This window comes from Bison bison, unplaced genomic scaffold (genome assembly GCF_000754665.1).
Source record: "Bison bison bison isolate TAMUID 2011002044 unplaced genomic scaffold, Bison_UMD1.0 scf7180017864166, whole genome shotgun sequence".
NCBI classification, from domain to species: Eukaryota; Metazoa; Chordata; class Mammalia; order Artiodactyla; family Bovidae; genus Bison; species Bison bison.
In genome coordinates this window covers 4,602,856-4,627,350 of record NW_011494738.1, presented here as the reverse complement: position 1 = coordinate 4,627,350, position 24,495 = coordinate 4,602,856, and positions in this window count along the sequence as shown.

The following is a 24,495-nucleotide window of genomic DNA, read 5'->3' as shown; positions in this document are numbered from 1 at the left end:
GAGCTTTAAGACAACTTTTTCACCCTCCTCTTTCACTTTCATCAAGAGGCTTTTTAGTTCCTCTTCACTTTCTGTCATAAGGGTGGTGTCATCTGCATATCTGAGGTTATTGCTATTTCTCTTGGCAATCTTGATTCCAGCTTGTGCTTCTTCCAGCCCAGCATTTCTCATGATCCATTTGTTACCTAAGATCAAACAGCTGGCAATTGATGGAACTGTAGATGAAACTATTAGTAGAGGAAATCCTACATGGTCTCCTCCAATGCCCTGATTTCTACTTGATGACTCAGATGGTAAAGATCTGCCTACAATGCAAGAGACCTGGTTTCAATCCCTGGGTCAGGAAGATCCCCTGGAAAAGGGAATGGCTACCCACTCCAGTATTCTTGCCTGGAAAATTCAATGGATAGAAGAGCCTGGTGGGCTACAGTCCATGGAGTCACAAAGGGTTAGACACAATTGAGTGACTAAAACTCTTCAAATGATTTTAACATGAATCATACCTTGATAATTCCATTGCTTCTGGAAGAAAATCGTATTTATCATTTAATTTAATGACAAATTCCTCCACTTGGTCTGGATGAAGATGATGCAATTAACCTGAAGAGTTTTATTAACCCATTTCCTCCAATGTCTCCTTCAATTCATTACAAGTTGAATCTCTTTTACCTGTTACCTGTAATGTTTCATAAATATTTTACTTTTCGTTTGCAATGTTCTATGAATGCCTTAAGTTCAATTGTGATAAATGTGTATGAAAGTGGAATAAAATTTGGTAATATTCACATTCTAAATAACTCACACAAACCATCATTGTTTTAGCAGAAGCTTCAAATGGAACTAATAATACTTAGAGCCACTTTGAACATGGAAACTGTCTTGGGTCTAAAATCTTTTTCCTATAAAAATCAGTAGGATTTTTAATGAAAGTCTTTTTTATTCGGGGAAAAAAACGTGTTTGTAATGTATTCTGATTGAGTTGACATATTGAAACTCTGTAAATACAGCATACTTAGAAAATTTAAAAAAAAATTACTTTCAAGTGAGTGAAGTGAGAGGACCCATGTGGAATACACCTGTTCAGCATCTTATTAGCTATAAATATGCTGAGGTTTTAATTTCACAGATTCAAGGCAACAAGATGACTATCATTGAGACAGTGTTTTCCCTAAAGCAGTCAATTTAAGTAAAATGAATGCTGTCTTCTCTGTTGAAATCTTATTTAATTCGGTGTCAGTAAATTTGAACAATAGAATGTATGGTTGAATTACAATTACGTATGTTGTACAGGCATAAATAATGACTACATCTTTTTTTTTTCCTTTTAAGTCATACTCTGTGGCAGTATTCATATGAGCACATGCATGATTCTGTGATGAATGTGACTAAGGTACTTAAGTTACATATTCTGTGATCCAATGTTTTAAGGTTAAGTTTGAAAAAAGAAATCACCTTCTAATTTCAAATGACTAAAGTACTTTGGCCACCTCATGTGAAGACTTGACTCATTGGAAAAGACTCTGATGCGGGGAGGGATTGGGGGCAGGAGGAAAATGGGACGACAGAGGATGAGATGGCTGGATGGCATCACTGACTTGATGGACGTGAGTCTGAGTGAACTCCGGGAGTTGGTGATGGACAAGGAGGCCTGGCGTGCTGCGATTCATGGGGTTGCAAAGAGTTGGACATGACTGAGTGACTGAACTGAACTGAACTGAAAGGAGGTAAATTTTCTTTTAAGTTCCTTCTCACAAATTTTGCCAGAATTTGAAGGAATTTATAGAACTTTTATCAAAAAAAACCCACAAAACCCAAAATGAAAACAAGTTATTAATATAAAATGGCCCATAGATTAGTTGCACTTTGCCTATAATCTAACTAAACTGTTTCCCACACAATGAATTTTACATATAATGTCAAGTCAGAATAAGTCTGCCTCTATTTAAACTTTAATTTCCCCAATATTACTAGTTTAGGTGAATTGTTACTGAAGTTAAATTTCAGGAGAAATTTGGCTTCAACCTAGTTTAGTTTCATCATATGAAATCAATATCTCTTAAATGCTAGTAGCACATAAGAATCACCTGAGAACATTCTAAATATAGTATTTTTTGGCCTTCATCTTCAGATACTAACTTAATTATTCTAGAAGTGTTCTGGGATTAGAATTTAAAAAAAACTTTTCAGGGAATTCTAATGTGCAACTATAGTCTACTATGATGAGTCTCAAATTTTAGCACGCATCAGAATCACCTGGAGGGCTTGTTCAGCCACAAATTGCTGGGCTCCATCCCCAGAGTTTCTGTTTTCCCTAAGTCTGAATAGGTTAGAATATTTACATTTACAATAAGATGGTGAGCCTGCTGGTCTAAGGAGTATACTTTGAGAACTAGGTATGTAGATAGATAAGTCAGAGTAAATTCAATTCAGTTCAGTTCAGTTGCTCAGTCGTGTCCGACTCTTTGCGATCCCATAAATCGCAGCAAGCCAGGCCTCCCTGTCCATCACCAACTCCCAGAGTTCACCCAAACTTATGTCCATTGAGTCCATGATGCCATCCAGCCATCTCATCCTCTGTTGTCCCCTTCTCCTGCCCCCAATCCCTCCTAGCATCAGAGTCTTTTCCAATGAGTCAACTCTTCCGTCTCAAATAATTTAGAGCGTGATAAATTTTCTGAGGGGTCAACAAATCACAGCTCAACACTGGGTCCTTGTTTTTGTAAATAACATTTTACTGAGTCATAGTTACAACCATTCATTTGCATACTATGTTTATTTTCACTGTTTCAAGGACAGAGTTGAGTAATTTCACAGCAACCATGTGTCCCATAAGCCTAAAATATTTATTCTGTGGCCTTTTTTAGAAAATAGTTTGCTAATTGCTATTCTAAATTATCATAAATGATAATGTAAATGGAAAAACAGCAATAGTCATAAAACAATAAAAAACAAAACAAAACAGTAATTTTTAAGATAAAACAGTATGTCTGAGCTTCAGCCCTTTATAGCTAACTGCCTTTTTGTCCATCTCTTAGTGGAGGTGTCAAAGAAGGCTAAAACTCAACATGTGACATAATAAACCTATTGTCTTCCTCTCCATAAACTTAGTCCAGACTCTTCCTACAAATAGCACCATCACCTAGGTAGTTAATGCAATCCAGAAACTCGCTCTCCCCCACCATCTAGTTTTGTGTTAAGGATTTTTTTTTAATTTTATTTTATTTTTAAACTTTACAATATTGTATTAGCTCCGCCAAACATCGAAATGAATCCACCACAGGCACACCCGCGCTCCCCATCCTGAACCCTCCTCCGTCCTCCCTCCCCTACCCTCCCTCTGGGTCGTCCCAGTGCACCAGCCCCAAGCATCCAGCACCGCGCATCGAACCCGGACCGGCGACCCGCCTCACACATGACACCATACATGCTTCAATGCCATTCTTCCAAATCTCCCCCCCTCTCCCTCTCCCACAGAGTCCATAAGACTGATCTATACATCGGTGTCTCTTTTGCTGTCTCGTACACAGGGTTATTGTATCTCCATCCATTTTTCTCCACCTTTATCATTTCCACCATCAAATAGAGGTGCTCATTACCTCTATTCTGGACTACAAAAATATCTTATTAACTAAACTTTTTGCACTCACCCTGGCTGCACTCCAATCCATTCTTCACCCTGTAACCAGTGGGAGCTTCCCTCATCATAAATTGAAAATCTTTACTTAAAATTCTTTCCATGACCTGCAAGCCTACAGTATTATTGGGCCCTCCTTTTTTCTTCAGTCTTCCTACACCATGCTTTCTGTTGTCTTGACATGCCAACCTACCTTCAGTTCTTTTTGTTCATCTCCTTTCACTTACCAGAGGTTTTTGCACATGCTGTTTCCTGCTTGAGATATTTTATTTATCCTGTTCATCTAAGCAACTCTTATCCTTTCTTTAAATACTAACTCCAATCTGATTTTCTCTGGGAAGATTTCTCTGATTTTGGTGATTACTATAACTCTACTGTAAGACTCATATATTAATTTACCTTTACTTTTAGCTCTTGCAACAGTCCATAGGGTCGCAAAGAGTTGGACACGACTGAAGCGACTTAGCACAACCGTGTTAGCCCCTGCAATAACTACACTTCTTTTAGATCTGTTCAAATAGTTGTTTGATATATATATCTCCTGTATTAAACTATAATCTTAAAGAAAGGAGAAAATATGTGCTTTGTAGTATTTCCCAGCATTATATCTAGTACCAGGAAGTGCATAATACACAGTATCTGTTTTAAATAAAATGGATCAGTAGGTAAACATATGCCAAAACTTATTTATGTTTACATATGTACAAACTGATTTCCCCAATTAAATGTCATGTAATCAATCTGGTTCAAAATAAATAGGCAAAAAAGGAAAATTGAAGGGAAAAATAACAAATTCAATTTGCCATAAAAGCATGTAGGCAAATCATTTAAAATTTTACTTCCAAGACTTATTTTTAACAAAACTTTTTAAACATAAGAAAATACTTGTTATTTTAAGTGAATAAAGCAGAAAGCAAAATCTTTACATGAAAAATGTAGAAGTATACAGATATGGCTAGAAAGAAGTAAAATAAAATGCTAGCCAAAATTGTCTTTTTTAAAATTTATTTTTAATTTGGGAAAAATAACTTTACAATGTTAGTGTTTGTTTCTGCCATACAACAACACAAATTGGCCATAATTATGCATGTACCATCATCCTCTTGAATCTCCCTCCTCTTCCCCTATATCAGTTGCCTTTGAACTGTCATTTACACTACAACAGGGATGATTATTGTGGACATTATGCTACGTGAAATAAGCCAGTTGCAAAAGGAAATACTGTATGAGTCTACTTATATGAAATAATCTCAAATTCATAAAGACAGAAAACGGAATGGTGGTCACCAGGGTCTGGGGAGGGGGCAGGAAATGGGGAATTGTTAATTAGTAGAGGCTTCAGTTTTACAAGAATTCTAGAGGTGATTGTAAAACAATGTGAATGTACTTAACAATACTGAATGATACACTTAAAAATGATTAAGATGGTAAATTTTACATTACGTATATTTTATCTCAGTTTTTAAAAGTTGCATTTTGATGATAGAATTACTATTTTATTTGTCTTCAAACATGAAACAGTTTATTTTTCTTTTAGCATAAGAAAAAGTATCTATTAAATTTTTTTTAAAAAAGAACAAAGGTGCAAAGTCAGGGGCCATATCTGAGATATATGTGTGTTCTTAATTACTAGCAAGAGCTTTAAAAGTTGCAGGAATACAGTACATATTTGTTGAATAAAGGAAGTGTAGCTAGATAATAAAGGTGTGGTTATCAAGTGGTTAGAAGGGCAAGTGAAATTCCCTCTAGGTTTATCCTAGAGCTATTGTTTAAAAGTATGTAGTTGTAAAGATAAATTGCTTTGACCAGGTATTTCCCTCTGATTTAGACAGTTATCCCTAAAGAAATGGCCTAGATGGAAATGATCATCTCTGTTGATATTTCCTCAGAATGAAGCTTTGGAAAAGTATTGTTAGTCCTGGATTTTAAATTTGCAAATATTACTGTGTCAACTAAAAGATATGTTTCAAATATAATGCTCACAATGGAGTCAAGTTGATTCTAGATAACTGAAAGATAATACACAATTCCAGGGAAAATATATATGTTATTTCATATCTGATATACTCTTAAATGTGTCAGAATACTAGACCACAGTTCAAAAAAGTAAGTTCCTAAATGTACCATTCTGTGATATAGAAATTTACTCCTTGATGAAACACAAATGAAAAACCAGTATTTAAATTCATCTCTACCAAAATGTGTTGGCTAGAAGACTGTCATCCTTGTACATGTAAAAGAAATGGAAAGTAGTTAATTTTTGAAAAGGAAAGTCTTTTAATGGGACTCTTTTAAACCTAAGAGGAAAGGGGGGAGGGGTTTAAATTATGAAATGAATTTCCAGTTCACTGAGAAATGTTTTAAAAATTAAATGTCATACCCTTAAAATAGCAAATTACTTTGTGCAGTATGGAGGCTATACAGTTCAGTTCAATGGAAATGGATGATTGTAGCATCACCTTCTTTCTTTTCATGGGAAAATACTATATAGGACATTTACAGTATTAACTTGAGCTGAAAGTCCCAGAAACTACTTTTCTGGATTCAAGGAAAGTCATTATATATTGCTAAAAACTACAGTAGAGGGTGAGTAAATTGAAGGATCAACTTATGAACTAGAAGTGAATTTGAACAGAAACAGAACAATTTGTAGTTTTAATTAGTGAGAGCCAGATATCAAAGATAAAATAGTATTTCAAGTCTGTGTATTATACACAGCAACTGTGGACTATGGGGAAATTTTATATAACAAAAAATAAAACTGTTTAGATAAATAGTTCATTTTGAAGTTGACCAGTACAGATTGAAGGAGACAGGCAGAAGGTAGTAAGCAAGTCTCTCAGGTTATCTCAGGTTATTCTGAAGACTCCATTGGGATCTATAAAGATTTCTTCTCCCCTGGGTGCTATGGGGCTCTTGGTAGTTGTCAAGTCCCCACATATGTTTTCCTGTCTGACACTTTGTGACCCCATGGCCTATACAGTCCATGGAATTCTCTAGGCCAGAATACTGGAGCGGGTAGCCTTTCACTTCTCCAGGAGATCTTCCCAAACTAGGGATCGAACCCAGCTCTCCCCATTGCTGGCAGATTCTTTACCAGCTGAACCACAAGGGAAGCCCCGTATGTGTTTTAACCTCATTTTAACCTCTTTGATAAGAGAATTAGAGAATGACCCTGTCTTTGTCAAATTCTTCATTAACTGAGCTTTTATACTGTTCAAGGAACTAGTTATTAAGCTTGTCTCCAGGATAATCATTGACACTGGGGAAGGGAGACATAAAGACAACTAATTGCATGATATTCATGATTATAGGCTTCCCAGGTGGCGCTAGTGGTAAAGAACCTGCCTGCCAATGCAAGAGACCTAAAAGATGGGAATTCTATCCCTGGGTCAGGAAGATTCCCTGGAAGAGGGCATAGCAAACCACTCCAGTATTCTTGCTGGAGAATCCCATGGACAGAGGAGCCTGGCAGGCTACAGTATATAGAGTCACAAAGAGTCAGACACGACTAAAGTGACTTAACACTTAGAGCACATTCCTGTTATACACAGCTGTTGCACCAGCAGAAATTAAGCCAATAAGCTAATGTGTCTTCACTTTTCTTGTGAAGAATGCAACTGTTTCCTCAGGTAAAGGTCAATGAGAGTTTAACATTGGATTGGGTTGGCCAAAAAGTTTGTTCAGGTTTGTCCCTTAACATTTTCCAGAAAAACTAGAACAAACTTTTTGGCCAACCCAATATAAGAAATATAGACAGAGTTTGGAAAGTGCTTCAATTGAGGAGCTTATTTAACATCCTTAAACTCTTGTTTTTATAAGATTTAATTATAATTTATAAGATTTATATTAATATGAAAAATTCTTGAGATGTTAAATTGTTGTATTATACAGATTTGGGTCTTCTTTGGATAGTCTTTCAGAGAATTGGGTACAGCAATAAAGTAATTCAATTTCAGCTCAGTTTTCAAAGTGCCTGTTTTATGTACACTTCGAAAAGAAAAAAGAATCACAATTGCAAATGAACTTAATATTTCTTGTTTGTACTATTCATTGAGTGTATGATTTGCTTACAGTTTGTCATATTACAAGTGGAACATAAATGCTCAATATATGTTCACTGAATTAATGTAGAAATTGGTGAAGTTGAGGTAAAGAGAAAAGTTTTTCATATGGAAATGGCCAATAAATATAGTTTTATATCTAAATGAAACATTTTGAGACAGATTATTTTGTTAAGGAACAATTAATGAGGTTGAGCTATATCTATGTCAACTAATGAGGCTGATCTGTATTCAAACTAAAGTAGATAGCAATGTAACACTGAGGACAAAGCAAATAGTGCTTACCACACTGAGGGTTGCTGCTAATTCTAAGAAAACATCCAACCCCTTCTTCAACAGTAGCCATCTAGCAGCAACTGTTAAATATGTGATTAAATTACCCTCCCTGTGATCTTGGGTTGCAGACGTCTAAATAGCAGTAATAAAATAATCATGAACTTGAAATTCCATCCAGTCATTCCATTTGACCATAATAATGTACTATGGAAGTTGATTGTGTGTGGTGACAATGAAATGCTAAGAATTACAGTCAAACCTGTGTTTATTGGAATGGAATGTGGAGGAAATCAGCTGGTTGTTGGAAAAGCAGAGTTCAAATAGAAATCACAATAGTAGTGCTGACAGCATGCCCATAGCTAAAATCCATGTTTAGTTTGAAGCATTATAGTCTGGGGTTCCATTTGCTAATCAGTTTCTAGTTGCCCCAGTTCTTTCTCATTTCTTTTTTTTTTAATATAAATTTATTTATTTTAATTGGAGGTTGATTACTTTACAGTATTGTTTTGGTTTTGCCCTACATCAACATGAATCTGCCACAGGTATACACATGTTCCCCATCCTGAACCCCCCTCCCTCCTCCCTCCCTGTACCATCCCTCTGGGTTGTCTCAGTGCACCAGCCCCAAGCATCCTGTATCCTGCATCGAACTCATTTCTTTTTAATACACATTTTCCTTACGTTCACCATCTGAAATCAAAGGATTGCTTGCACCTTGAAGATTTTGAACAGAAGTTTTAAAATGTATTAAAATGCATTTTCAGATATTCTCTTTTGTATGTGACAATTTTTCCTGTTTAACCTAGTTTCCAGATTAGGGAACTCTAGACTGACAGATGGGAAATCTTTTGTTTGTGTTTGTGTATGTTTTTTTTTTTTAATCTTTATTTGTCATTGTTCAGTCACTCAGTCATGTCTAACTCTTTGAGACCCAGTAGACTGCAGCATACCAGGCTTCCCTGCCCTTCACTATCTCCCAGAGTTTGCCCAAACTCATGTCCATTGAGTCAATAATGCCATCCAACCATCTCTATTCTGTCACTCTCTTCTCCTCCTGCCCTTAATCTTTCCCAGAATCAAGGGTCTTTTCCAATGAGTTGGCTCTTGGCATCAGGTGGCCAAAGTATTGGAGCGTCACCTTCAGCATTAGTCCTTCCAATGAATAGTGATGGTTGATTTCCTTTAGGATTGACTGATTTTATCTCCTTGCTGTTCAAGGGACTCTCAAAAGTCTTCATCAGCATCACAGTTAGAAAACATCAATTCTTTGGCATGCAGCCTTCTTTATGTTCCAACTCTCACATCTGTACATGACTATTGGAAAAACCATCACTTTGACTATACAGACCTTTCTTGGCAAAGTAATATCTCTGCTTTTAAATATGATGCCCTAGGGACTTCCCTGGTGGCTCAGATAGTAAAGAATCCACCAGCAGTGTGGGAGACCTGGGTTTGATCCCTGGGTTGGGAAGATCCCCTGGAGGAGGGTGTGGCAACCCACTCCAGTATTCTTGCCTGGAGAATCCCAATGAACAGAGGAACCCGGTGGGCTACAGTACATGGGGTTGCAAAGAGTCGGACATGGCTGAGTAATTAAGCACAACAGGTTTGTAATACCTTTTCTTCCAAGGAGCAAACATCTTTTAAACTGTTATTTTGTTATTAAGGAATCCAATTCTGTGACTGACATGAGATCCAGTTTGGGTTAACAGTGACAGTTCTGTAGGTAACTGCAGCCTACTCTGGACTTTCTGGTTCTGACCACTTTCTTCTCTCTCTACCTTAATGGAAACTCAGACTTAGGTGTCCCCAATCCCTGCCATTCTATTACTAGAAGATTGCAAAGCCTTGTTTGTTTTTGGTAAGAAAGATATTCTCAAGGTTCAGAGCTATGAATAATTTTGTTACTTCAATATCATAATATATGGTTCTCCCTCAATGAAGAAAACAGCTCTTTGCATTAAATTGGCTGAAAAGGTATAAAGACATAATAGTTATAAGAAAAGGCTGAAATCAGAAATATTTTGTAACCAAATCATATATCATAATGCCTTCTTTTATTCTGGAGCATCACACAAACCTTTTTTTCCACTCCCTTTGGAAAAAAAATAACAATAAAATTTAGAAAATAAAATACAAAATGAATAATAATTTGAAATAATTCTTACATTTTCAAGCATGTAAGTAATTTAATCATATAACTTTCAAATCTCTTTCTCTGTTTTCAGTGCCCTTTTTGACTCACTAAATATTTTATAAGTGAAGAGATTTCCTATTGCCAATTTATATATCCCTAATTGCAGCCATGAAATTAAAAGACACTTACTCCTTGGAAGAAAAGTTATGACCAACCTAGATAGTATATTCAAAAGCAGAGACATTACTTTGCCAACAAAGGTCCGTCTAGTCAAGGCTATGGTTTTTCCAGTGGTCATGTATGGATGTGACCGTTGGACTGTGAAGAAAGCTGAGCGCCAAAGAATTGATGCTTTTGAACTGTGGTGTTGGAGATGACTCTTGAGAGTCCCTTGGACTGCAAGGAGATCCAACCAGTCCATCCTGGGTATTCTTTGGAAGGACTGATGCTAAAGCTGAAACTCCAATACTTTGGCCACCTGATGCGAAGAGTTGGCTCAATGGAAAAACTCTGATGCTGGAAGGGATTGGGGGCAGGAGGAGAAGGGGATGACAGAGGATGAGATGCCTGGATGGCATCACCGACTCGATGGATATGAGTTTGAGTGAACTCCGGGAGTTGGTGATGGTCAGGGAGGCCTAGCGTGCTGTGATTCATGAGGTCGCAAAGAGTTGGACACGACTAGAGACTGAACTGAACTGAACTGATTTGTTAAAAAGTGTTTTCAAAATAGGTTTACATTTCAACTTCCAAAAACACATGAAAATTTATTCCATATACTATGTAACTTAAATATATGTTAACAGGTCATCCTACTACAGATATCTTCAGTACATTCAAAATGCACCTTTCTTGAGTCAAAAACTCCTGCTTATTCTGATTAAAAATTTTGGTGATGGGCTTCTCTGGTGGTCCAGTGGTTACGAATCCACTTGCCAATTCAGGGGACATTGGTTCCATCTCTGGTCCAGGAAGATACCACATGCTGTTGAGCAACTAAGCATGTGGACCACAACTACTGAACCCACACACTGCAACTAACGATTCCTGAGCACCTAGAGCCCATGCTCCACAACAGATCATCTCAGTGAGAAACCCACACACCACAACAGAATGGCCCCTGCTTACTGTAATTATAGAAGCTCATGTGCAGCAACAAAGACCCACCACAGTCAAAATATTGAATAAATAAATAAGTAAATCTTTTTAAAATAGTAAAAAAAAAAAAAGATTGATGATAAAATCTATTACCATGAGGTATCTATCAAACTATTCTTCAGCTTTCCTCTTTATGTGTGTGCCCCTCAGAAATGAAAATGCTCTTATCACTGTATCACTTTCAGTTTGCTCACATTAAATTAATAATACTTTCTATCAAGCATAAATTTTTCCTTTTAGAGTTTTCAGAAAGTCCAAACAAAGATTGATCCTTAGAAAGTAAATGCAAATAATAACTACTAGGATGAAAAAAATCCATATGCTAGACCTATGAAATACTTCTCCTATACCATCATATTCATTTTCTTGTAGTTTTGACAAGAATATGCATTTCAATGTATTCTGACCAACTGGCAATTCTTGCTGCCTCCAATGCTCAGTACCCCATACCTATAAATGAATGTCCTCTTTCATTAATATTTTTGAATCCCTGCTCCAATTGCAGCTCCTCAGGCACTCAAGAGGGACTTCTCTGGTGGGCTTTAATAGTGAAGAATCTGCTTGCAATGCAGGAGACCTGGGTTGGGAAGATCCCCTGGAGAAGGAAATGGCAACCTACTCCAGTATTCCCGCCTGGAGAATTCTATGGACAGAGGAGCCTGGTAGGCTACAGTCCATGGGGTCCCAAAGAGTCAGACATGACTGAGGACTAAGACTTTCAGTCACTCAAGTCCTGTAGAGTAGACTATTAGTACTGCCTCACTTTTATGAATATAAAATGTGTTAATTGAGCTATAATCTAGAAAAAAAAAGACCTGTATTAACATTAACGTTATACTGTGAAAGATGATCTCCATGACCTTCTCCACTTGGGAATAATTTGGGTTCACAGAAAACCATGAATCAATATTATGGATGAGTTTAGAACTAGAAGACATCTTTTCTTAGTATTTTCTGAGACAAGGTCATTACCATTAGAAAGTGGAAATGATCCTAATGGAAATGACTACAAAGAATTAAATTAGAAAGACATTATTAAAACCATCTTTCACTCAATTATAATCTCATTTACTTCATACAAAGTTTAGGAGTTTGCATTGTTGCCATCTGAATTTTCATAAATTACCATTTTTTCAAGGAGCAAAGGTCTTTTTAATTAAGCATTTTCTATGATTCTGTTTTCTCTCTTCTCTTAGCATATCTGTTATGCTTATTTTTATTTTTACTACTTGACCTGAATTTTGCAGTATATAATCTGTATAATATCAAATAAGGCTCCACCATTCAGAGGTAGTATAACCTTATAAGGTTGCCATTTCCTTCTCCAGAGGATCTTCCCAACCCAGGAATCAAACCCACATCTGCTGCTTTGCAAATAGTCTCCTGCATTGCAGGCAGATTCTTTACTGCTGAGCCACCCTAGTGATTTAAAATCCCTTGCCTAAGAATCACACAATCTCTATCATATGAGTCTAATTCTGATGTTTGCTTTTTCTCTTCATGCCATGTTTTACCCTGCCTTTTAGCAAACCTAATTTTGTTGAAAGCTGGACATGATCATTATCATAGAAACTTAAGTGGAAAAGGCCTTTCATATATGGTTTTATTTTTAATTAGCGAGGTATTAGTGTTAATGTTTGCTGTGGCTGAAGATATCAGAGGCTTCAGTCTCTAATATCCTGTTTCTCCTTGTTTTCTTTGGATTTCCCTAAAACTCCTTCTTATCTAGAGTTTGTAGCTTGCAGCTCTCTTAGTTGTAGCTCATGTCATTATTCTGTAGTCCTATTGAAGTGGTGGAATGGTATTGGGGAAGAAAAACATTCTGTAAATGCATGATTAAACCTCTCTTTTTTAATGAGACAGAGTTCCTGCACTGTGACCTTCTAAAGTTTCTTAATATATGAGACAACAACAACAACAACAAAAAAAACAGAGAGATTTAGAGCTATCCAGTTGCTCTTCCCCTAGATTGGTTAAGTCTCTAGCAAAGTATTTTTCACTGAGGGCAGGCCCAACCACAGAATGCTCTGGATATATCTCAAACTAACTACTGTTTCCATGGTCATATTTCAGAATGGCTATCTTCCTCTGCTGGTGCTGCTGCTAAGTTGTTTCAGTCATGTCTGACTCTGTGCAACCCCATAGACGGCCTCCTACCAGGCTCCTCTGTCCCTGGGATTCTCCAGGCAAGAACGCTGGAGTGGGTTGCCATTTCCTTCTCCAATGCAGGAAAGTGAAAAGTGAAAATGAAGTCGCTCAGTCATGTCCGACTCTTAGCGACCTCACGGACTGCAGCCTACCAGGCTCCTCCGTCCATGGGATTTTCCAGGCAAGAGTACTGGAGTGGGGTGCCATTGCCTTCTCCGAGTCTTCCCCTCCTTCTATCTAAACCATGTGGATAAGTTTTCCAAAATATTTGCCATGAGAACCTGGTGGTCCTCCTGAAAGTAAAATTCACCAGCATGTGAATATGCCTCCAAGTCTGGGGCTCTAAATTTTACCTATCAAGCAAATTTACACTGATCCTCCAGAAACTCATCAATTACTGTTTTACTGTGTCTATGGGTAGCCTCTTCTCCTGGTAAATTGTGATTCTGTGTATTTACTTGCGTCTCTGGTGTTTGCAATAATGGTTGGCCCTGTGACCTCAATTCTTTAGTTCATGTGAGAAGAGTTGCTGATTTTACATTCAGTGTTTTTTTTGTTGTTGTTTTCTTTCTTCTTATTTTTGAGTGAGAATGACAACTTTCAAGCACCTTATAAGTTAAAATGGAAATTGACCAACTACTTTAGTTTAGTCTTTAAATTATCTCAAATATTAGTGTTTGCCTTATTAGATATGTATTTGTATATTTTTTGTACCATCAAACAGAAGAGAAAAAAGATAACCTAATTCCTTCTTTATCCTAAACACTCTATTTCCTTACTATGAAAATCTAAAATCATGCACATTTTAATGTTGAGGCAGCAGCATGAAAAGGGGGTAATGGGCAACTCTTTATCACTTCTTAAAAATATGAACTAGCAGATGGCATTTCCTCTTCTGTGCATTTCATCATTTAGCAGAAAACAATTAAAAGCAAATGAATCTTAAACAAATAGTTGGCATGCTCATTTCTGCAATAGTTATTTTTATAAGAATCAGAGCTTGTTGTAACATATTTAGAATATAATTTAATGTTCAATTGGCATCTTAGTTAAATCTGGTCTATTCATTTTTAGAAAAATTATGAAAATAACATCATATTGATCTTCAGTAGGTTTAGACATAACCAGTGAATAAAATATAACCTTTGGGTTTAATACATACAGATTGAAATATATGGCTTTTAAAATGTCTCGGGCCAAGAGGTATAAGTGAAGCTAATGAAAGTGAACCATTAGGGTACGTCTCTCAAAGGCCCTCCTCAGTTCTAGGAGGAGACTTAATCATTTGTTCATATAGTCACATGCTTTTGTAGAATTTATGATAAAATATACTTTAACCACATTAAGACTGCTAGCATTTCACTTCTATTTCCTCTCTTCCACTCTCTTATTTCATGTAGAATAGTAGTGAAGTTGCAACAGGCATTTTGTAGATTTAGCTAAGGGTAATTGAGTTGGGGATACCTTTCATATTGGGTTCAGAAAGATCTAGTTATGTGGTTTGAACTCTGAGACATATCTAGGTAATTGCTGCCCATCTTATTGTAACAAGAACCTTGAGAAATACTCCTATTATGATAAAAGTGTTCTGAGCAGAGTTGATACGTATCCTAGCACCCAGGGCTGCAAAACATATGGGAAGTGGAAGAAAAACAACATGCAAAATAGGGACAGAAACAAGTTTGTGGAAGACATTCTAATCATCAGATTTATAAAATTGAAGTGTATTAAATTGTCAATAAATATAGAAAAACATTTTTCCCCTGAAAAGAATGTACTTGGAATTTTAACATGGTAAGTTATCCTAAACTTAGTAGCATAAAACAACAAACACTTATTAATCTCACATAAACTGTGAGGAATTAGTGGCCCAGGAATAGTTTAGCTGTATAATCTAGCTCTGTTTCTAATGTGTTTTCTGTCAAGACCTGACTGGATCTGGAGGCCCCTCTTCAAAATGGTTTGGTTGCATGGATGTTGGCAGGAGGCTTTGGATACTCATTACACAGTCCTCTTGATGGGGCTTCCTGGATGTCCTTATAACCGAGCAGCTGGTATACTTCAGAGCAAGTGATCTGAGAGAGCAAGACAGAAGTCACAGTACCTTTTACAAAACCTTGTCCCCAAAGTTTCACAATGCTACTTTTGCTATATTTTCTGCACTAGAAGTAAGTCACTGAATCTGGCCCACACTCTATAAAAAGAGAAATTGGCATCATATCTTGAGTGGGAAGACTATCAAAGAATTTATAAGCAAATTTCAAAGCTACCACAGTTGGTATTAAAGCTTTCTTTTTGATGATTATTATGTTACTTTTTTAGGGCTTCCCAGGTAGCACTAGTGGTAAAGACCCCCCCTGCCAATGGAGGAGACATGAGAGATGTGGAATCAGTCCCTGGGTCAGGAAGAACCCTGGAGGAGGGCATGGCAACCCACTCTAGTATTCTTGCCTGGAAAATCCTGTGGACAGAGGAGTTTGGTGAGCTACAGTCCATTGGGTCACAAAGAGTGAAACACAACTTGAAGTAACTTAGCACACACATGCATATTAATTTCTTAGGGCTCTCATAGCAAATTACCACAAACTGGATAGCATGAAAAATAGAAATTTATTTTCTCATAGATCTGTAGGCTAGACCTCCAAAATCCATGTTTTGGTGGTGCCATGAACTGAAAGCTCCAAGAAAGAATTCTTCTTTGACTCTTTGTAATTTCCATTGGCATTCCTTGACTTCAGTTGCATCATTCCAGTCTCTACCTCTGTTTCACAAGACCTTCACCCTTCTGAACCTGTCCCCACTATGAGTCTATATCCAACGCTTCTAATTTCTCTGACAAAGTTACTAGGCACTGGTTTGAGGGCCCACCCTAACCCAGTGTGACCTCATCTTGATTACATCTGCAAAGACACTATTTTCAAATGAAGTCATATTCACAGGTATTGGGGATTAGGATTTGAGCATATTTGGTGGGGGCAGGGAATATAATTTAACCTAATGCAGATGTCATGCATATGCTTAAGAATATTTATTAGAATTCCTTTTTGTAGAATTCAAACCTTTAGTTAATACAGAGTATGTGCCTGACACTAAGAGTTCATATAAAAAAGAAAATTGATAGCCATTTCCAAATTTAACAGAAATTCTACAAATTTAAAAATAAAGTGCTATGAAGTTGAAAGAAGCTTTTCCAAATTGTAAACAATAGAAAAAAAATTTGATCAATTCCAAATAAAGGTAATTTCTATTTTTATATAAAATAATATATTAAAATTATTAAATAGAAACAAAAAGCATGCAGCCAAAAATATAGGGAAAATAGATTTTAGGATTATCTGCTGCTGCTGCTAAGTCACTTCAGTCATGTCCAACTCTGTGTGACCCCATAGACAGCAGCCCACCAGGCTGCCCCATCCCTGGGATTCTCAGGCAAGAACATTGGAGTGGGTTGCCATTTCCTTCTCCAATGCATGAAAGTGAAAAGTGAAAGTGAAAGTGAAGTCGCTCAGTGATGTTCAACTCTTAGCAACCCCATGGACTGCAGCCTACCAGGCTCCTCCATCCATGGGATTTTCCAGGCAAGAGTACTGGAGTGGGTTGCCACTGCCTTCTCTGTTAGGATTATCAGGAAGATAATTAATACAAAATTTATATGTTTGGAAACTCCAGTGCTTTGGCCACCTCATGCAAAGAGTTGACTCATTGGAAAAGACTCTGATGCTGGGAGGGGTTAGGGGCAGGAGGAAAAGGGGATGACAGAGGATGAGATGGCTGGATGGCATCACCTACTTGATGAACATGAGTTTGAGTGAACTCCAGGAGATGGTGATGGACAGGGAGGCCTGGCGTGCTGCGATTCATGGGGTCACAAAGAGTCGGACACGACTGAGTGACTGAACTGAACTGAACTGAACTGTACTGAAACTATTTTTGGTCTTATGATGTAGTACTTGCTTTATAATACATTATTCACATGTTATTACTAAATTAATATGCACTTTTGTGTCTAATTTTGTAGTTTATTTTCTGAAGGAAGATCTCTCAGATTATATAAACTTAGTTTCCTAAATTTGGGGACTCATTTGGGCAACTTGTTTAAGAGATTAATTTTGTAGAAGGTTTTGAAGTAGGGAGTTCAAAATAATAGGATTTTAAATATACTTTGGTCTTCAAACATTGTTAAAATCAGGTGAATGTGTTCATGAATTGATAGTATAGTACTCTGCATTACTATTAGGAAGTTTCAGAGAATTACCTAAGAAAAGTGAATTAGAGTGTAAGAAACCTAGAGAATTTACCTAGTTTTTTTTTTTCCCATTGTTGAATGCCAAGAACTTGGTTAAGTATTTTCTTCACAGAAACATTTAACAAGCTAACTAGTAAATAATTATAAAATCCTCATAAATGCTAACTCTTAAAGGTGACTTTTTAAAAAATAGCACTGTCTTGAGAATGCAATTTTTCAAGGGAGTACCTATTTGGGATGGCTTAGTGAATAATTTTACACAAATCATTGATAGGTATTAATGAACAATGCATAGAAAATAGCAGAAAACAATATGGGTGCTTGGGGCTGGTGCACTGGGACGACCCAGAGGGATGGTATGGGGAGGGAGGAGGGAGGAGGGTTCAGGATGGGGAACACATGAGAAATAAAGGTTTTTTTTTTTTTTTTTAAAAAAAGAAAACAATAGAAGACTAGAGATCTCTTCAGGAAAATTGGAAATATCAAGGGAACATTTCACCTAAAGATTGGCACAATAAAGGACAGGAACAATAGAGAACTAGTAGACACAGAAGAGATAAAGAAGAGATGGAAAGAATACATGGAAGAACTGTACAAAAAAGATCTTAATGAACTGGATAACTATGGTGGTATGATAAGTCACTCAGAGCCAGACATTCTGGAGTGTTAAGCCAAGTGGGCTTTAGCTAAGTCAAGTGCTACTGTCAATAAAGCTAGTAGTGGGTGCAAGGAAATTTTAGTAGAGCTATTCAAATCCCTAAAGGATGATGCTGTCAAAGTGTCACACTCAATATGTCAGCAAATCTGGACAACCCAGAAGTGGCCACAGACATGGAAAAGGTCAATCCTTATCCCAGTTCCCAAGAAGGGTAGTACTAAAGAACGTTCTGACCACTGGACAATTGTACTCATCTGTAGTAAGGTCCAGAGAAGGCAATGGCACCCCACTCCAGTACTCTTGCCTGGAAAATCCCATGGACGGAGGAGCCTGGTAGGCTGCAGTCCATGGGGTCGCTAAGAGACGGATACGACTGAGCGACTTCACTTTCACTTTTCACTTTCATGCATTGCAGAAGGAAATGGCAACCCACTCCAGTGCTCTTGCCTGGAGAATCCCAGGGACGGGGGAGCCTGGTGGGCTGCCGTCTATGGGGTCGCACAGAGTCGGACACGACTGAAGTGACTCAGCAGCAGCAATAGTAAGGTCATGCTTAAAATCTTGCATGCTAGGCTTCAGCATTACATGAACCAAGAACTTTCAGATATCCAAACTGGGTTTAGAAAAGGCAGAGGAACTAGAGATTAAATTGCCAACATTTGCTGGATCATAGAGAAAGCAAGGGAATTCCAGAAAAAACATCTACCTCTGTTTCATTGTCTACACAAAAGCCTTTGACTGTGTGGATCATAAAAAATGTGAAAAACTCTTAGAGATGGGAATACCAGACCTGTCTCCTGAGAAATCTGTATGCGGGTCAAGAAGCAACAATTAGAACCTTGCATGGAATAACTGACTTGTTCAAGATTGAGAAAGGAGCATGACAGGGCTGTCTCACACTTTTTATTCAAAACCTATTTGCTGAGCACTTCATGAGACATGTCTGGCTGGGTGAGTTACAAGCTGAAATCAAGATAGGCGGGAGAAACATCAACAACCTCAGATATATAGATGACACCACTCTAATGGCAGAAAGCAAAGAGTAATTAAAGGGCCTCTTGGTGAGGGTGAAGGAGGAGAGTGAAAGAGCCAGCTTAAAACTAAATATTAAAACAACAACAACAGCAACTAAGATCATGTCATCTGCTCCCATTACTTAATGCAAATAGAGGGGGAAAAGGTGGAAGTAGTGACAGATTTCCTTTTCTTAGGCTCTAAATCACTGCAGATAGTGACTGCAGCCATGAAATGAGAAGATGATTGATTTTTAGCAGGAAAGCTATGACAAACCTAGACCGTGTGTTGAAAAGCAGAGACATCACTCTGCCAACAAAGGTCCATATAGTCAAGGCTATAGTATTCTCAGTAGTCATGTATGGTTGTGAAAGCTGGAGTGTAAAAAAGGCAGAAAACCAAGGAATTAATGCCTTCCAACTGTGGTGCTGGAGAAGACTCTTAAGAGTCCCTTGAAACTGCAGGGAGATCAAACCTGTCAATCTTAAGGGAAATCAATCCTGAATACTCACTGGATGGACTGATGCTGAAACTCCAGTATTTTGGTCACCTGATGGGATGAGCTGACTCACTGGAAAAGTCCCTGATGCTGGGAAAGATTGAGGGCAGAAGGAGAAGAGGGTGTCAGAGGATGAGATGGCTGAATGGCATCACTGATGCAATGGACATGAACATGGGCAATTTTCAAGGGATGGAGGGGCAGGGAGGCCTGGCATGTTGCAGTCCATATGACTGCAAAGAGTCAGATAGGACTGGGCGACTGAACAACAACATAAGAATTTAAATAGGAGATTGCAAGACTTTTTTTTCAAGTAAATGTGACTATCTGTGATCAGACTTAGGCTTCTGATGTTGTAATATATAATCCTAGATAGTTTATCTATCAACTGACTTTTCTATTGATTTGTCATAGATCAGTAGATACTGTAACTATACAGATATAATCTATAATATAGCTAGTATCTATCTATTATCTATCCATTGAGCAATAAATCAGTAAATATTATCCATGGATCTATCTAGTATTTTAATGTGTGTATGCATGTATATACTCACTGATACACTATTTACATTATACAAATACATACTATTTTATAATTATATATCATTTGGCTTTTTTTTTCTTCTTAAACTGTACTTGGGGAGCAATATTTGTCACCTCAAACCATCTATTTAGTATGAGGATTAATAATTTTTTTAAAAAAACAAGAGTCAGGAAGTCTTTCTTTTTAGTCCCCCTTAGATGCCTAAAGAATTTAACTAAATGGCTGTAGGATAGAATAGAGCTGTATGCAGAGTTGTCTACAAAGAATATGAGCTAAGTGTGGTGGGAGAAACTTGCCCAGGCCTAGAGATGCAGAGTCTAATATGCTTTCATTGTTTCTGCAAGTCCCAGCAAACATTTGTTTACCAAACATGTGCTTTTCCATTTCCATGAATGAACTGCCTTCTTCTCCTTTGAAGTCCAAAACCACTACCCCTAACTTTCTCCTTTGTCTTTAGCTGAAGATGGCATTAAAGGTGAGAGTTTCAAATATTTTGAGGAGTTACTCTGGTTTTATACATCTCTATCATGTGTACATATTATTAAACTTTGTTTTATTTTCTCCTGTTGATCTGTCTCATGTCAATTTAATTCTTAGATCAGACTGAAGAACCTAGAAGGGGAGATAAACATATCCTCCTCTCTGATCACAAAATGTGGGTGTGCTGTTGTACCAGTATGATTCAATTTATCTAAAAAATTTAAAGTATTCTTTAGATTATTTTGTGAAAGTTGTGCTAAGGTTTATTCCATCTAAAACCTATTGTGAAAAAAAAAAAAGAAAAAAAAAGTAAAAAAAAATAAAAAACCAAAACCTATTGTAAGCATCATAAATAATAGGAATGTAGAACCTGAACAAAACTAGCAGAGCTAACCTAAAGAGTTAGTTGGGCAGGAGAAATGTTTTGCTAATGCTTGTATTATACAAAAATAAAATACCCTCAACTCTTAAATTCATGATTCTCACTAACACTTCCACCTTCAACCGGAACAGAATGTGTATATTTTCTCTATGTTTTACTCCTCTTGGAATGGAAACAGAAATAACCACCTTACAGGAGTGTTAGAGAGGCCAAGAGTGGGAAACCTGGGATCAAGATTGCAGGATAGAAGTATCTGGGGTTCACCTTTCCCCACTAGTACATCAAGAATACATATACAAGTGGTATAATGTCCACAGAGCACCTGCTGAACACTAGCGGAGGAACACAGACACAGTGTTATCTGTGGATAACAAAGCGGAGAAAGGAAAGAAAAAGAAAAGAAGAAAAAGAATGGGAGCCAGACCCAGGAAGGGGACTGAAGGAGAAGAAAGCTTTCCACACCTGGAGAGGCCCCTGTCACTGATGGTGAGATATGCTGAAATAGAAGAAAGGTTTTGAAGGCTAGTGGAAGAAAGTATAGAGGCCAGTCTTTGGCAGTCAGGACACAGAAAGACTTACATGGGTGGTCTGTGCCACAGACCTGGGTGTCCCAGCCCGAGACAGGTGTCCACCAATGCTAGCAGGGGTTGGGTGCTGAAGTGTAAGTTTAAGAGAGAAGACCCAGGGAAATGACTGCTGTTGGCTATGTAGAGACAGCCTGAAGAAACAGGAATGGGAATGAGGAGCTCAACTGCTCAGGGACAACTTGAGGGGACAAGTGTGAGGAGCTCCACAGCCAGAAATGCTCCTGGAGGAAGCACGGTCTGCCTTGGAAGCAAGACAATACTGTTGAGTGATGCAAAAGGGGAGGGACTGCCACTGTAAACTCTGTTCCCACAAGCCATCCTCTGCCTCTGTGGGCACTGGGAGGGACTTGCACCAGAATGAGTGCACCCCAATCTGTCACCAGCTTCTGCTGGCCCCTGCCTCCATGGACACTAGACAGGGATCCTGTTGGAGTAAATGCATGTGCCCCAGTTTTGACCACCTTATTACTCTTCCAAATGAGTAAGCACACAAGTCCCAGTTTGTAGCTGGCTCCCTTCCCACCTAAGCATGCAAGTATGCCCCAGTTAACTGCTGTCTTTGCCCCCTTTTACCCAGGCAAGGAAGCTGAGCTTAGCCCCAGGGACTGTGCAACTAAGGAAAAGGAGCTGAAATCTCTCTGTGCAGCTTCACAAACCACAGATTAAACTCATGCAATTGATTTGGTAAACCCAGTATCTGCAGAATATCTGAATGGACAATGAGTACTCCCACAACTGAGACCAGTCTAGCTTTAGCAGCTATGGACTTTGAGGCACATACATGTGGGAATTGGGCCTGGTCAGAGTCTGAGCTGAGCTGCCTCAAAAGTGCCCACAGTAGGGCCAGAGACCTACTTCAAGTTCTTGGAGGGCCACTTGTAGGGGCAGGGAGTTGGCTGTGGCTTATTGTGGAGACAAGCACACTGATTGAGCAAAAGCCCCAGGTAAATATTTTTTCTTTAAATTTGTGCTTGTTTGTTTTGTTTCTTTAAAAAAATAATATATTTTTATTTTTCTATTTTTATTTTTTATCTTTGTTTTTGTTAGTTTTGGTTTTATTGTTTGTTTTGCCTTTTGGGGCTTTATTGTTTGGTTGTTTTCTTTTTTATTTTTTATTTTCACAAGGACCTTGTGAAACTTAAAAGCTTTTACACAGTAAAAGGAAGCTTAAACAAAATGAAAAGACAACCCTCAGAATGAGAGAAAATATTTGCAAATGAACCAGTTGACAAGGGATTAATCTCCAAAATATTCAAACAGCACATGCAGCTCAAAAAAAAAAAGCACCCCAGTGAAAAAAATGGTTGGAATACCTAAATAGACATTTCGCCAATAGACATACAGATGGGTAACAAACATGTGAAAAGTTGTTCAACAACACTAATTATTAGAGAAAAGCAAATGAAAACTACAGTTGTGGTATCCCTCTCACACTGGTCAGAATGGTCATCAGCAAAAAATCTACAACAATGATGAAGATGATATGGAGAAAAGGGAACCCTCCTACACTGTTTGTGGGAATGTAAATTGGTACAGCCACTTATAGACAACAATATGGAAGTTCCTTAAAATCTAAAAACAGAGCTACTTATGACCCAGAAATCCCACTCTTAGGCATATATCCAGAGAAAACCATAATTCAAAAGGATGCATGCACCCCAATGTTCATTACAGCACTATTTACAATATCCAGGCCAAGGAAGTAAGCTAAATGTCTATCAAAGGAAGAATGGATAAAGAAGATGTATCTGTTATCATACATGTATACAATGGAATATTACTCAACCATAAAAAAGGAAAAATAGTGCCATTTACAGAGACATGGATGGACCTAGAGACTGTCATACAGAGTGAACTAAGTCAGAAAAAGAAAAAGAAATATCATATTGCTTATATATGGAATCTGGAAAAACATTACAAATGAACTTATCTGCAAAGCAAAAAGTCACCAATGTAGAGACTATGCTTATGGCTACAAAGGGCGGGGGGGCGGAATTTGTCATTGTCTCTAAGTCGTTCCAACTCTTTGTGACCCCTTGAACTGCAGCATGCCAGGCTTCATGTCCTTCATTATCTCCCTGAGTTTGCTCAAACTCACATCCATTGAGTTAGTGATGCCATCCAAACATCTCATCCTCTGCCTCCCCCTTCTCCTCTTGCCCTCAATCTTTCCCACTATCAGTCTTTTCCAATGAGTCAGTTCTTTGCATCAGGTGACCAAAGTATTGGAGCTTCAGCTTCAGGACCAGCCCTTCCAATGAATATTCCAGGTTGATTTCCTTTAGGATTGACTGGTTTGATCTCCTTGCTGTCCAAGATGCTGTCCAAGATTTCTTCTCCAGCACCACAGTTTGAAAGCATTAATTCTTTGGTGCTCAGCATTCTTTATAGCCCAACACTCACATCCTTACATGACTACTGGAAAAACCGTAGCTATGACTATACAGACCTTTGTTGGCAAAGTGGTATCTCTGCTTTTTAATAGACTGTCTACGTTTGCCATAGCTATTCTTCCAAGGAGCAAAAACCTTTTAATTTTGTGCCTGTCAATCACTGTCTGCATTGATTTTGGAGGCCAAGAAAATGAAATCTGACACTGAAAGAAAAGTTGGACAATATATATATATGTCAATCCTAACGTCCAGATATATATATATATATATAT